This window comes from Xylocopa sonorina, chromosome 2, assembly GCF_050948175.1.
Source record: "Xylocopa sonorina isolate GNS202 chromosome 2, iyXylSono1_principal, whole genome shotgun sequence".
In the NCBI taxonomy this organism is placed as follows: domain Eukaryota; kingdom Metazoa; phylum Arthropoda; class Insecta; order Hymenoptera; family Apidae; genus Xylocopa; species Xylocopa sonorina.
The window spans coordinates 1-16,104 of NC_135194.1; positions in this window are offsets into that span (position 1 = coordinate 1).

Sequence of the window (16,104 nt, forward strand, 5' to 3'; positions counted from 1 at the left end):
AATGCTTCTTAAAACGCGATATCGCAACTCATTTCTATGTTTCATGGTAAGATATAATATGATTTGCGAAGTGTTATGTATTCCTCGTCTACGATTCAAATGAACGTAAATGCGACAATTCCTTGCAAGGAAATAGCGTTTGCAGATGTCTACGTATCGTAGCAATGGAGTTCTTATGATACTTAAAACGCGATATCGCATCTCATTTCCATGTTTCATGGTAAGATATAATATGATTTGCGAAGTGTCATGTATTCCTCGTCTACACTTCAAATGAATGTAAATGCGACACTTCCTTGCTGGGAAATAGCGTCTGCAGATGCCTAGGTATCGTAGCGATAGAGTTCTAATGCTTCTTAAAACGCGATATCGCAACTCATTTCTATGTTTCATGGTAAGATATAATATGATTTGCGAAGTGTTATGTATTCCTCGTCTACGATTCAAATGAACGTAAATGCGACACTTCCTTGCAAGGAAATAGCGTCTGCAGATGTCTACGTATCGTAGCAATGGAGTTCTTATGATACTTAAAACGCGATATCGCATCTCATTTCCATGTTTCATGGTAAGATATAATATGATTTGCGAAGTGTCATGTATTCCTCGTCTACACTTCAAATGAATGTAAATGCGACACTTCCTTGCTGGGAAATAGCGTCTGCAGATGCCTAGGTATCGTAGCGATAGAGTTCTAATGCTTCTTAGAACGCGATATCGCATCTCATTTCTATGTTTCATGGTAAGATATAATATGATTTGCGAAGTGTCATGTATTCCTCGTCTACGATTCAATTGAACGTAAATGCGACACATCCTTGCAAGGAAACAGCGTTTGCAGATTTCTACATATCGTAGCAATAGAGTTCTTATGATTCTCAAAACGCGATATCGCATCTACTTCTATGTTTCATGGTAAGATATAATATGATTTGCGAAGTGTTATGTATTCCTCGTCTACACTTCAAATGAATGTGAATGCGACACTTCCTCGCTAGAAAATAGCGTTTGAAGGTGTCTACGTATCGTAGCAATAGATTTCTAATGCTTTTTAAAACGCGATATCGCATCTCATTTCTATGTTTCATGGTAAGATATAATATGATTTGCGAAGTGCTATGTATTCCTCGTCTACACTTCAAATGAATGTAAATGCGACACTTCCTAGCAAGGAAATAGCGTTTGCAGATGTCTACCTATCGTAGCAATAGGGTTCTAATGCTTCGCAAAACGCCATATCGCACCTCATTTCTATGTTTCATGGTAAGATATAATATGATTTGCGAAGTGTTATGTATTCCTCGTCTACACTTCATATGAATGTAAATGCGACACTTCCTTGGTAGGAAATAGCGTTTGCAGATATCTACGTATCGTAGCAATAGTGTTCTTATGATTCTTACAACGCGATATCGTATCTCATTTCTATGTTTCATGGTAAGATATAATATGATTTGCGAAGTGTTACGTATTCCTCGTCTACACTTCAAATGAATGTAAGTGCGACACTTCCTTGCTAGGAAATGGCGTCTGCAGATGTCTAGGTATCGTAGCGATAGAGTTCTAATGCTTCTTAAAACGCGATATCGCACCTCATTTCCATGTTTCTTGGTAAGATATAATATGATTTGCGAAGTGTTATGTATTCCTCGTCTACACTTCAAATGAATGTAAATGCGACATTTCCTTGCTAGGAAATAGCGTTTGCAGATATCTACGTATCGTAGCAATAGTGTTCTTATGATTCTTAGAACGCGATATCGTATCTCATTTCTATGTTTCATGGTAAGATATAATATGATTTGCGAAGTGTTATGTATTCCTCGTCTACACTTCAAATGAATGTAAATGCGACACTTCCTTGCAAAGAAATAGCGTTTGCAGATGTCTACCTATCGTAGCAATAGAGTTCTTATGATTCTTAAATCGCGATATCGCAACTCATTTCTATGTTTCATGGTAAGATATAATATGATTTGCGAAGTGTTATGTATTCCTAGTCTACACTTCAAATGAATGTAAATGCGACACTTCCTTGCTAGGAAATAGCGTCCGCAGATGCCTAGGTATCGTAGCGATAGTGTTCTAATGCTTCTTAAAACGCGATATCGCATCTCATTTCTATGTTTCATGGTAAGATATAATATGATTTGCGAAGTGTTATGTATTCCTCGTCTACACTTCAAATGAATGTAAATGCGACACTTCCTTGCAAAGAAATAGCGTTTGCAGATGTTTACGTATCGTAGCAATAGATATCTAATGCTTCTTAAAACGCGATATCGCATCCCATTTCTATGGTTTATGGTAAGATACAATATGATTTGCGAAGTGTTATGTATTCCTCGTCTACGATTCAAATGAACGTAAATGCGACACTTCCTTGCAAGGAAATAGCGTTTGCAGATGTCTACGTATCGTAGCAATGGAGTTCTTATGATACTTAAATCGCGATATCGCATCCCATTTCCATGTTTCATGGTAAGATATAATATGATTTGCGAAGTGTCATGTATTCCTCGTCTACACTTCAAATGAATGTAAATGCGACACTTCCTTGCTGGGAAATAGCGTCTGCAGATGCCTAGGTATCGTAGCGATAGAGTTCTAATGCTTCTTAAAACGCGATATCGCAACTCATTTCTATGTTTCATGGTAAGATATAATATGATTTGCGAAGTGTTATGTATTCCTCGTCTACGATTCAAATGAACGTAAATGCGACACTTCCTTGCAAGGAAATAGCGTTTGCAGATGTCTACGTATCGTAGCAATGGAGTTCTTATGATACTTAAAACGCGATATCGCATCTCATTTCCATGTTTCATGGTAAGATATAATATGATTTGCGAAGTGTCATGTATTCCTCGTCTACACTTCAAATGAATGTAAATGCGACACTTCCTTGCTGGGAAATAGCGTCTGCAGATGCCTAGGTATCGTAGCGATAGAGTTCTAATGCTTCTTAAAACGCGATATCGCAACTCATTTCTATGTTTCATGGTAAGATATAATATGATTTGCGAAGTGTTATGTATTCCTCGTCTACGATTCAAATGAACGTAAATGCGACACTTCCTTGCAAGGAAATAGCGTCTGCAGATGTCTACGTATCGTAGCAATGGAGTTCTTATGATACTTAAAACGCGATATCGCATCTCATTTCCATGTTTCATGGTAAGATATAATATGATTTGCGAAGTGTCATGTATTCCTCGTCTACACTTCAAATGAATGTAAATGCGACACTTCCTTGCTGGGAAATAGCGTCTGCAGATGCCTAGGTATCGTAGCGATAGAGTTCTAATGCTTCTTAGAACGCGATATCGCATCTCATTTCTATGTTTCATGGTAAGATATAATATGATTTGCGAAGTGTCATGTATTCCTCGTCTACGATTCAATTGAACGTAAATGCGACACATCCTTGCAAGGAAACAGCGTTTGCAGATTTCTACATATCGTAGCAACAGAGTTCTTATGATTCTCAAAACGCGATATCGCATCTACTTCTATGTTTCATGGTAAGATATAATATGATTTGCGAAGTGTTATGTATTCCTCGTCTACACTTCAAATGAATGTGAATGCGACACTTCCTCGCTAGAAAATAGCGTTTGAAGGTGTCTACGTATCGTAGCAATAGATTTCTAATGCTTTTTAAAACGCGATATCGCATCTCATTTCTATGTTTCATGGTAAGATATAATATGATTTGCGAAGTGCTATGTATTCCTCGTCTACACTTCAAATGAATGTAAATGCGACACTTCCTAGCAAGGAAATAGCGTTTGCAGATGTCTAGGTATCGTAGCGATAGAGTTCTAATGCTTCTTAAAACGCGATATCGCACCTCATTTCCATGTTTCTTGGTAAGATATAATATGATTTGCGAAGTGTTATGTATTCCTCGTCTACACTTCAAATGAATGTAAATGCGACATTTCCTTGCTAGGAAATAGCGTTTGCAGATATCTACGTATCGTGGCAATAGTGTTCTTATGATTCTTAGAACGCGATATCGTATCTCATTTCTATGTTTCATGGTAAGATATAATATGATTTGCGAAGTGTTATGTATTCCTCGTCTACACTTCAAATGAATGTAAATGCGACACTTCCTTGCAAAGAAATAGCGTTTGCAGATGTCTACCTATCGTAGCAATAGAGTTCTTATGATTCTTAAATCGCGATATCGCAACTCATTTCTATGTTTCATGGTAAGATATAATATGATTTGCGAAGTGTTATGTATTCCTAGTCTACACTTCAAATGAATGTAAATGCGACACTTCCTTGCTAGGAAATAGCGTCCGCAGATGCCTAGGTATCGTAGCGATAGTGTTCTAATGCTTCTTAAAACGCGATATCGCATCTCATTTCTATGTTTCATGGTAAGATATAATATGATTTGCGAAGTGTTATGTATTCCTCGTCTACACTTCAAATGAATGTAAATGCGACACTTCCTTGCAAAGAAATAGCGTTTGCAGATGTTTACGTATCGTAGCAATAGATATCTAATGCTTCTTAAAACGCGATATCGCATCCCATTTCTATGGTTTATGGTAAGATACAATATGATTTGCGAAGTGTTATGTATTCCTCGTCTACGATTCAAATGAACGTAAATGCGACACTTCCTTGCAAGGAAATAGCGTTTGCAGATGTCTACGTATCGTAGCAATGGAGTTCTTATGATACTTAAATCGCGATATCGCATCCCATTTCCATGTTTCATGGTAAGATATAATATGATTTGCGAAGTGTCATGTATTCCTCGTCTACACTTCAAATGAATGTAAATGCGACACTTCCTTGCTGGGAAATAGCGTCTGCAGATGCCTAGGTATCGTAGCGATAGAGTTCTAATGCTTCTTAAAACGCGATATCGCAACTCATTTCTATGTTTCATGGTAAGATATAATATGATTTGCGAAGTGTTATGTATTCCTCGTCTACGATTCAAATGAACGTAAATGCGACAATTCCTTGCAAGGAAATAGCGTTTGCAGATGTCTACGTATCGTAGCAATGGAGTTCTTATGATACTTAAAACGCGATATCGCATCTCATTTCCATGTTTCATGGTAAGATATAATATGATTTGCGAAGTGTCATGTATTCCTCGTCTACACTTCAAATGAATGTAAATGCGACACTTCCTTGCTGGGAAATAGCGTCTGCAGATGCCTAGGTATCGTAGCGATAGAGTTCTAATGCTTCTTAAAACGCGATATCGCAACTCATTTCTATGTTTCATGGTAAGATATAATATGATTTGCGAAGTGTTATGTATTCCTCGTCTACGATTCAAATGAACGTAAATGCGACACTTCCTTGCAAGGAAATAGCGTCTGCAGATGTCTACGTATCGTAGCAATGGAGTTCTTATGATACTTAAAACGCGATATCGCATCTCATTTCCATGTTTCATGGTAAGATATAATATGATTTGCGAAGTGTCATGTATTCCTCGTCTACACTTCAAATGAATGTAAATGCGACACTTCCTTGCTGGGAAATAGCGTCTGCAGATGCCTAGGTATCGTAGCGATAGAGTTCTAATGCTTCTTAGAACGCGATATCGCATCTCATTTCTATGTTTCATGGTAAGATATAATATGATTTGCGAAGTGTCATGTATTCCTCGTCTACGATTCAATTGAACGTAAATGCGACACATCCTTGCAAGGAAACAGCGTTTGCAGATTTCTACATATCGTAGCAATAGAGTTCTTATGATTCTCAAAACGCGATATCGCATCTACTTCTATGTTTCATGGTAAGATATAATATGATTTGCGAAGTGTTATGTATTCCTCGTCTACACTTCAAATGAATGTGAATGCGACACTTCCTCGCTAGAAAATAGCGTTTGAAGGTGTCTACGTATCGTAGCAATAGATTTCTAATGCTTTTTAAAACGCGATATCGCATCTCATTTCTATGTTTCATGGTAAGATATAATATGATTTGCGAAGTGCTATGTATTCCTCGTCTACACTTCAAATGAATGTAAATGCGACACTTCCTAGCAAGGAAATAGCGTTTGCAGATGTCTACCTATCGTAGCAATAGGGTTCTAATGCTTCGCAAAACGCCATATCGCACCTCATTTCTATGTTTCATGGTAAGATATAATATGATTTGCGAAGTGTTATGTATTCCTCGTCTACACTTCATATGAATGTAAATGCGACACTTCCTTGGTAGGAAATAGCGTTTGCAGATATCTACGTATCGTAGCAATAGTGTTCTTATGATTCTTACAACGCGATATCGTATCTCATTTCTATGTTTCATGGTAAGATATAATATGATTTGCGAAGTGTTACGTATTCCTCGTCTACACTTCAAATGAATGTAAGTGCGACACTTCCTTGCTAGGAAATGGCGTCTGCAGATGTCTAGGTATCGTAGCGATAGAGTTCTAATGCTTCTTAAAACGCGATATCGCACCTCATTTCCATGTTTCTTGGTAAGATATAATATGATTTGCGAAGTGTTATGTATTCCTCGTCTACACTTCAAATGAATGTAAATGCGACATTTCCTTGCTAGGAAATAGCGTTTGCAGATATCTACGTATCGTAGCAATAGTGTTCTTATGATTCTTAGAACGCGATATCGTATCTCATTTCTATGTTTCATGGTAAGATATAATATGATTTGCGAAGTGTTATGTATTCCTCGTCTACACTTCAAATGAATGTAAATGCGACACTTCCTTGCAAAGAAATAGCGTTTGCAGATGTCTACCTATCGTAGCAATAGAGTTCTTATGATTCTTAAATCGCGATATCGCAACTCATTTCTATGTTTCATGGTAAGATATAATATGATTTGCGAAGTGTTATGTATTCCTCGTCTACACTTCAAATGAATGTAAATGCGACACTTCCTTGCAAAGAAATAGCGTTTGCAGATGTTTACGTATCGTAGCAATAGATATCTAATGCTTCTTAAAACGCGATATCGCATCCCATTTCTATGGTTTATGGTAAGATACAATATGATTTGCGAAGTGTTATGTATTCCTCGTCTACGATTCAAATGAACGTAAATGCGACACTTCCTTGCAAGGAAATAGCGTTTGCAGATGTCTACGTATCGTAGCAATGGAGTTCTTATGATACTTAAATCGCGATATCGCATCCCATTTCCATGTTTCATGGTAAGATATAATATGATTTGCGAAGTGTCATGTATTCCTCGTCTACACTTCAAATGAATGTAAATGCGACACTTCCTTGCTGGGAAATAGCGTCTGCAGATGCCTAGGTATCGTAGCGATAGAGTTCTAATGCTTCTTAAAACGCGATATCGCAACTCATTTCTATGTTTCATGGTAAGATATAATATGATTTGCGAAGTGTTATGTATTCCTCGTCTACGATTCAAATGAACGTAAATGCGACACTTCCTTGCAAGGAAATAGCGTTTGCAGATGTCTACGTATCGTAGCAATGGAGTTCTTATGATACTTAAAACGCGATATCGCATCTCATTTCCATGTTTCATGGTAAGATATAATATGATTTGCGAAGTGTCATGTATTCCTCGTCTACACTTCAAATGAATGTAAATGCGACACTTCCTTGCTGGGAAATAGCGTCTGCAGATGCCTAGGTATCGTAGCGATAGAGTTCTAATGCTTCTTAAAACGCGATATCGCAACTCATTTCTATGTTTCATGGTAAGATATAATATGATTTGCGAAGTGTTATGTATTCCTCGTCTACGATTCAAATGAACGTAAATGCGACACTTCCTTGCAAGGAAATAGCGTCTGCAGATGTCTACGTATCGTAGCAATGGAGTTCTTATGATACTTAAAACGCGATATCGCATCTCATTTCCATGTTTCATGGTAAGATATAATATGATTTGCGAAGTGTCATGTATTCCTCGTCTACACTTCAAATGAATGTAAATGCGACACTTCCTTGCTGGGAAATAGCGTCTGCAGATGCCTAGGTATCGTAGCGATAGAGTTCTAATGCTTCTTAGAACGCGATATCGCATCTCATTTCTATGTTTCATGGTAAGATATAATATGATTTGCGAAGTGTCATGTATTCCTCGTCTACGATTCAATTGAACGTAAATGCGACACATCCTTGCAAGGAAACAGCGTTTGCAGATTTCTACATATCGTAGCAACAGAGTTCTTATGATTCTCAAAACGCGATATCGCATCTACTTCTATGTTTCATGGTAAGATATAATATGATTTGCGAAGTGTTATGTATTCCTCGTCTACACTTCAAATGAATGTGAATGCGACACTTCCTCGCTAGAAAATAGCGTTTGAAGGTGTCTACGTATCGTAGCAATAGATTTCTAATGCTTTTTAAAACGCGATATCGCATCTCATTTCTATGTTTCATGGTAAGATATAATATGATTTGCGAAGTGCTATGTATTCCTCGTCTACACTTCAAATGAATGTAAATGCGACACTTCCTAGCAAGGAAATAGCGTTTGCAGATGTCTACCTATCGTAGCAATAGGGTTCTAATGCTTCGCAAAACGCCATATCGCACCTCATTTCTATGTTTCATGGTAAGATATAATATGATTTGCGAAGTGTTATGTATTCCTCGTCTACACTTCATATGAATGTAAATGCGACACTTCCTTGGTAGGAAATAGCGTTTGCAGATATCTACGTATCGTAGCAATAGTGTTCTTATGATTCTTACAACGCGATATCGTATCTCATTTCTATGTTTCATGGTAAGATATAATATGATTTGCGAAGTGTTACGTATTCCTCGTCTACACTTCAAATGAATGTAAGTGCGACACTTCCTTGCTAGGAAATGGCGTCTGCAGATGTCTAGGTATCGTAGCGATAGAGTTCTAATGCTTCTTAAAACGCGATATCGCACCTCATTTCCATGTTTCTTGGTAAGATATAATATGATTTGCGAAGTGTTATGTATTCCTCGTCTACACTTCAAATGAATGTAAATGCGACATTTCCTTGCTAGGAAATAGCGTTTGCAGATATCTACGTATCGTAGCAATAGTGTTCTTATGATTCTTAGAACGCGATATCGTATCTCATTTCTATGTTTCATGGTAAGATATAATATGATTTGCGAAGTGTTATGTATTCCTCGTCTACACTTCAAATGAATGTAAATGCGACACTTCCTTGCAAAGAAATAGCGTTTGCAGATGTCTACCTATCGTAGCAATAGAGTTCTTATGATTCTTAAATCGCGATATCGCAACTCATTTCTATGTTTCATGGTAAGATATAATATGATTTGCGAAGTGTTATGTATTCCTAGTCTACACTTCAAATGAATGTAAATGCGACACTTCCTTGCTAGGAAATAGCGTCCGCAGATGCCTAGGTATCGTAGCGATAGTGTTCTAATGCTTCTTAAAACGCGATATCGCATCTCATTTCTATGTTTCATGGTAAGATATAATATGATTTGCGAAGTGTTATGTATTCCTCGTCTACACTTCAAATGAATGTAAATGCGACACTTCCTTGCAAAGAAATAGCGTTTGCAGATGTTTACGTATCGTAGCAATAGATATCTAATGCTTCTTAAAACGCGATATCGCATCCCATTTCTATGGTTTATGGTAAGATACAATATGATTTGCGAAGTGTTATGTATTCCTCGTCTACGATTCAAATGAACGTAAATGCGACACTTCCTTGCAAGGAAATAGCGTTTGCAGATGTCTACGTATCGTAGCAATGGAGTTCTTATGATACTTAAATCGCGATATCGCATCCCATTTCCATGTTTCATGGTAAGATATAATATGATTTGCGAAGTGTCATGTATTCCTCGTCTACACTTCAAATGAATGTAAATGCGACACTTCCTTGCTGGGAAATAGCGTCTGCAGATGCCTAGGTATCGTAGCGATAGAGTTCTAATGCTTCTTAAAACGCGATATCGCAACTCATTTCTATGTTTCATGGTAAGATATAATATGATTTGCGAAGTGTTATGTATTCCTCGTCTACGATTCAAATGAACGTAAATGCGACACTTCCTTGCAAGGAAATAGCGTTTGCAGATGTCTACGTATCGTAGCAATGGAGTTCTTATGATACTTAAAACGCGATATCGCATCTCATTTCCATGTTTCATGGTAAGATATAATATGATTTGCGAAGTGTCATGTATTCCTCGTCTACACTTCAAATGAATGTAAATGCGACACTTCCTTGCTGGGAAATAGCGTCTGCAGATGCCTAGGTATCGTAGCGATAGAGTTCTAATGCTTCTTAAAACGCGATATCGCAACTCATTTCTATGTTTCATGGTAAGATATAATATGATTTGCGAAGTGTTATGTATTCCTCGTCTACGATTCAAATGAACGTAAATGCGACACTTCCTTGCAAGGAAATAGCGTCTGCAGATGTCTACGTATCGTAGCAATGGAGTTCTTATGATACTTAAAACGCGATATCGCATCTCATTTCCATGTTTCATGGTAAGATATAATATGATTTGCGAAGTGTCATGTATTCCTCGTCTACACTTCAAATGAATGTAAATGCGACACTTCCTTGCTGGGAAATAGCGTCTGCAGATGCCTAGGTATCGTAGCGATAGAGTTCTAATGCTTCTTAGAACGCGATATCGCATCTCATTTCTATGTTTCATGGTAAGATATAATATGATTTGCGAAGTGTCATGTATTCCTCGTCTACGATTCAATTGAACGTAAATGCGACACATCCTTGCAAGGAAACAGCGTTTGCAGATTTCTACATATCGTAGCAATAGAGTTCTTATGATTCTCAAAACGCGATATCGCATCTACTTCTATGTTTCATGGTAAGATATAATATGATTTGCGAAGTGTCATGTATTCCTCGTCTACACTTCAAATGAATGTAAATGCGACACTTCCTTGCTGGGAAATAGCGTCTGCAGATGCCTAGGTATCGTAGCGATAGAGTTCTAATGCTTCTTAGAACGCGATATCGCATCTCATTTCTATGTTTCATGGTAAGATATAATATGATTTGCGAAGTGTCATGTATTCCTCGTCTACGATTCAATTGAACGTAAATGCGACACATCCTTGCAAGGAAACAGCGTTTGCAGATTTCTACATATCGTAGCAATAGAGTTCTTATGATTCTCAAAACGCGATATCGCATCTACTTCTATGTTTCATGGTAAGATATAATATGATTTGCGAAGTGTTATGTATTCCTCGTCTACACTTCAAATGAATGTGAATGCGACACTTCCTCGCTAGAAAATAGCGTTTGAAGGTGTCTACGTATCGTAGCAATAGATTTCTAATGCTTTTTAAAACGCGATATCGCATCTCATTTCTATGTTTCATGGTAAGATATAATATGATTTGCGAAGTGCTATGTATTCCTCGTCTACACTTCAAATGAATGTAAATGCGACACTTCCTAGCAAGGAAATAGCGTTTGCAGATGTCTACCTATCGTAGCAATAGGGTTCTAATGCTTCGCAAAACGCCATATCGCACCTCATTTCTATGTTTCATGGTAAGATATAATATGATTTGCGAAGTGTTATGTATTCCTCGTCTACACTTCATATGAATGTAAATGCGACACTTCCTTGGTAGGAAATAGCGTTTGCAGATATCTACGTATCGTAGCAATAGTGTTCTTATGATTCTTACAACGCGATATCGTATCTCATTTCTATGTTTCATGGTAAGATATAATATGATTTGCGAAGTGTTACGTATTCCTCGTCTACACTTCAAATGAATGTAAGTGCGACACTTCCTTGCTAGGAAATGGCGTCTGCAGATGTCTAGGTATCGTAGCGATAGAGTTCTAATGCTTCTTAAAACGCGATATCGCACCTCATTTCCATGTTTCTTGGTAAGATATAATATGATTTGCGAAGTGTTATGTATTCCTCGTCTACACTTCAAATGAATGTAAATGCGACATTTCCTTGCTAGGAAATAGCGTTTGCAGATATCTACGTATCGTAGCAATAGTGTTCTTATGATTCTTAGAACGCGATATCGTATCTCATTTCTATGTTTCATGGTAAGATATAATATGATTTGCGAAGTGTTATGTATTCCTCGTCTACACTTCAAATGAATGTAAATGCGACACTTCCTTGCAAAGAAATAGCGTTTGCAGATGTCTACCTATCGTAGCAATAGAGTTCTTATGATTCTTAAATCGCGATATCGCAACTCATTTCTATGTTTCATGGTAAGATATAATATGATTTGCGAAGTGTTATGTATTCCTAGTCTACACTTCAAATGAATGTAAATGCGACACTTCCTTGCTAGGAAATAGCGTCCGCAGATGCCTAGGTATCGTAGCGATAGTGTTCTAATGCTTCTTAAAACGCGATATCGCATCTCATTTCTATGTTTCATGGTAAGATATAATATGATTTGCGAAGTGTTATGTATTCCTCGTCTACACTTCAAATGAATGTAAATGCGACACTTCCTTGCAAAGAAATAGCGTTTGCAGATGTTTACGTATCGTAGCAATAGATATCTAATGCTTCTTAAAACGCGATATCGCATCCCATTTCTATGGTTTATGGTAAGATACAATATGATTTGCGAAGTGTTATGTATTCCTCGTCTACGATTCAAATGAACGTAAATGCGACACTTCCTTGCAAGGAAATAGCGTTTGCAGATGTCTACGTATCGTAGCAATGGAGTTCTTATGATACTTAAATCGCGATATCGCATCCCATTTCCATGTTTCATGGTAAGATATAATATGATTTGCGAAGTGTCATGTATTCCTCGTCTACACTTCAAATGAATGTAAATGCGACACTTCCTTGCTGGGAAATAGCGTCTGCAGATGCCTAGGTATCGTAGCGATAGAGTTCTAATGCTTCTTAAAACGCGATATCGCAACTCATTTCTATGTTTCATGGTAAGATATAATATGATTTGCGAAGTGTTATGTATTCCTCGTCTACGATTCAAATGAACGTAAATGCGACACTTCCTTGCAAGGAAATAGCGTTTGCAGATGTCTACGTATCGTAGCAATGGAGTTCTTATGATACTTAAAACGCGATATCGCATCTCATTTCCATGTTTCATGGTAAGATATAATATGATTTGCGAAGTGTCATGTATTCCTCGTCTACACTTCAAATGAATGTAAATGCAACACTTCCTTGCTAGAAAATAGCGTCTGCAGATGTCTAGGTATCGCAGCAATAGAGTTCAAACACTTCTTAAAACGAGATATTGCATATCATATTTTTGTTTCATGATAAGATATAATATTCATTGCGAAGTGTTATGCATTCCTCGTCTACGATTCAAATGAACGTAAATGCGACACTTCCATGCAAGGAAATTGAGTTTGCAGATGGCTACGTATCGTAGCAATGGAGTTCTAATGCTTCTTAAAACGCGATATCGCATCTCATTTCTATGTTTCATGGTAAGATATAATATGATTTGCGAAGTGTAATGTATTCCTCGTCTACACTTCAAATGAATGTAAATGCGACACTTCCTAGCTGGGAAAGAGCGATTGCAGATGTCTAGGTATCGTAGCAATAGAGTTAAAATGCTTCTTAAAACGAGATATTGCATCTCATATCTATGTTTCATGATAAGATATAATATTCATTGCGAAGTGTTATGCATTCCTCGTATACGATTCAAATGATTGTAAATGCGACACTTCCTTGCAATTAAACAGCGTTTTCAGTTGTCTACGTATCGTAGCAATAGAATTCCTATGATTCTTAAAACGCGATATCGCATCTGATTTCTATGTTTCACGGTAAGATATAATATGATTTGCGAAGTGTTATGTATTACTCGTCTACACTTCAAATGAATGTGAATGCGACACTTCCTCGCTAGGAAATAGCGTTTGCAGATGTCTACGTATCGTAGCAATAGATTTCTAATGCTTCTTAAAACGCGATATCGCATCTCATTTCTATGGTTCATGGTAAGATATAATATGATTTGCGAATTGTCATGTATTCCTCGTCTACACTTCAAATGAATGTAAATGCGACACTTCCTTGCTAGGAAATAGCGTCTGCAGATGTCTAGGTATCGTAGCGATAGAGTTCTAATGCTTCTTAAAACGCGATATCGCATCTCATTTCTATGTTTCATGGTAAGATATAATATGATTTGCGAAGTGTTATGTATTCCTCGTCTACACTTCAAATGAATGTTAATGCGACACTTCCTTGCAAGGAAAGAGCGTTTGCAGATGTCTACGTATCGTAGCAATAGATATCTAATGCTTCTTAAAACGCGATATCGCATCCCATTTCCATGTTTCATGGTAAGATATAATATGATTTGCGAAGTGTCATGTATTCCTCGTCTACACTTCAAATGAATGTAAATGCGACACTTCCTTGCTGGGAAATAGCGTCTGCAGATGCCTAGGTATCGTAGCGATAGAGTTCTAATGCTTCTTAAAACGCGATATCGTAACACATTTCTATGTTTCATGGTAAGATATAATATGATTTGCGAAGTGTTATGTATTCCTCGTCTACGATTCAAATGAACGTAAATGCGACACTTCCTTGCAAGGAAATAGCGTTTGCAGATGTCTACGTATCGTAGCAATGGAGTTCTTATGATACTTAAAACACGATATCGCATCTCATTTCCATGTTTCATGGTAAGATATAATATGATTTGCGAAGTGTCATGTATTCCTCGTCTACACTTCAAATGAATGTAAATGCGACACGTCCTTGCTGGGAAATAGCGTCTGCAGATGCCTCGGTATCGTAGCGATAGAGTTCTAATGCTTCTTAAAACGCGATATCGCATCTCATTTCTATGTTTCATGGTAAGATATAATATGATTTGCGAAGTGTCATGTATTCCTCGTCTACGATTCAATTGAACGTAAATGCGACACTTCCTTGCAAGGAAATAGCGTTTGCAGATGTCTACGTATCGTAGCAATGGAGTTCTTATGATACTTAAAACGCGATATCGCGTCTCATTTCTATGTTTCATGGTAAGATATAATATGATTTGCGAAGTGTCATGTATTCCTCGTCTACACTTCAAATGAATGTAAATGCGACACTTCCTTGCTGGGAAATAGCGTTTGCAGATGTCTAGGTATCGTAGCAATAGAGTTAAAATGCTTCTTAAAACGAGATATTGCATCTCATATATAAGTTTCATGATAAGATATAATATTCAATGCGAAGTGTTATGCATTCCTCGTATACGATTCAAATGATTGTAAATGCGACACTTCCTAGCAAGGAAATAGCGTTTGCAGATGTCTACGTATCGTAGCAATAGATTTCTAATGCTTCTCAAAACGCGATATCGCATCTCAATTCTATGTTTCATGGTAAGATATAATATGATTTGCGAAGTGTCATGTATTCCTCGTCTACACTTCAAATGAATGTGAATGCGACACTTCCTCGCTAGGAAATAGCGTTTGCAGATGTCTACGTATCGTAGCAATAGATTTCTAATGCTTCTTAAAACGCGATATCGCATCTCATTTCTATGGTTCATGGTAAGATATAATATGATTTGCGAAGTGTCATGTATTCCTCGTCTACACTTCAAATGAATGTAAATGCAACACTTCCTTGCTAGAAAATAGCGTCTGCAGATGTCTAGGTATCGCAGCAATAGAGTTCAAACACTTCTTAAAACGAGATATTGCATATCATATTTTTGTTTCATGATAAGATATAATATTCATTGCGAAGTGTTATGCATTCCTCGTCTACGATTCAAATGAACGTAAATGCGACACTTCCATGCAAGGAAATTGAGTTTGCAGATGGCTACGTATCGTAGCAATGGAGTTCTAATGCTTCTTAAAACGCGATATCGCATCTCATTTCTATGTTTCATGGTAAGATATAATATGATTTGCGAAGTGTAATGTATTCCTCGTCTACACTTCAAATGAATGTAAATGCGACACTTCCTAGCTGGGAAAGAGCGATTGCAGATGTCTAGGTATCGTAGCAATAGAGTTAAAATGCTTCTTAAAACGAGATACTGCATCTCGTATCTATGTTTCATGATAAGATATAATATTCATTGCGAAGTGTTATGGATTCCTCGTATACGATTCAAATG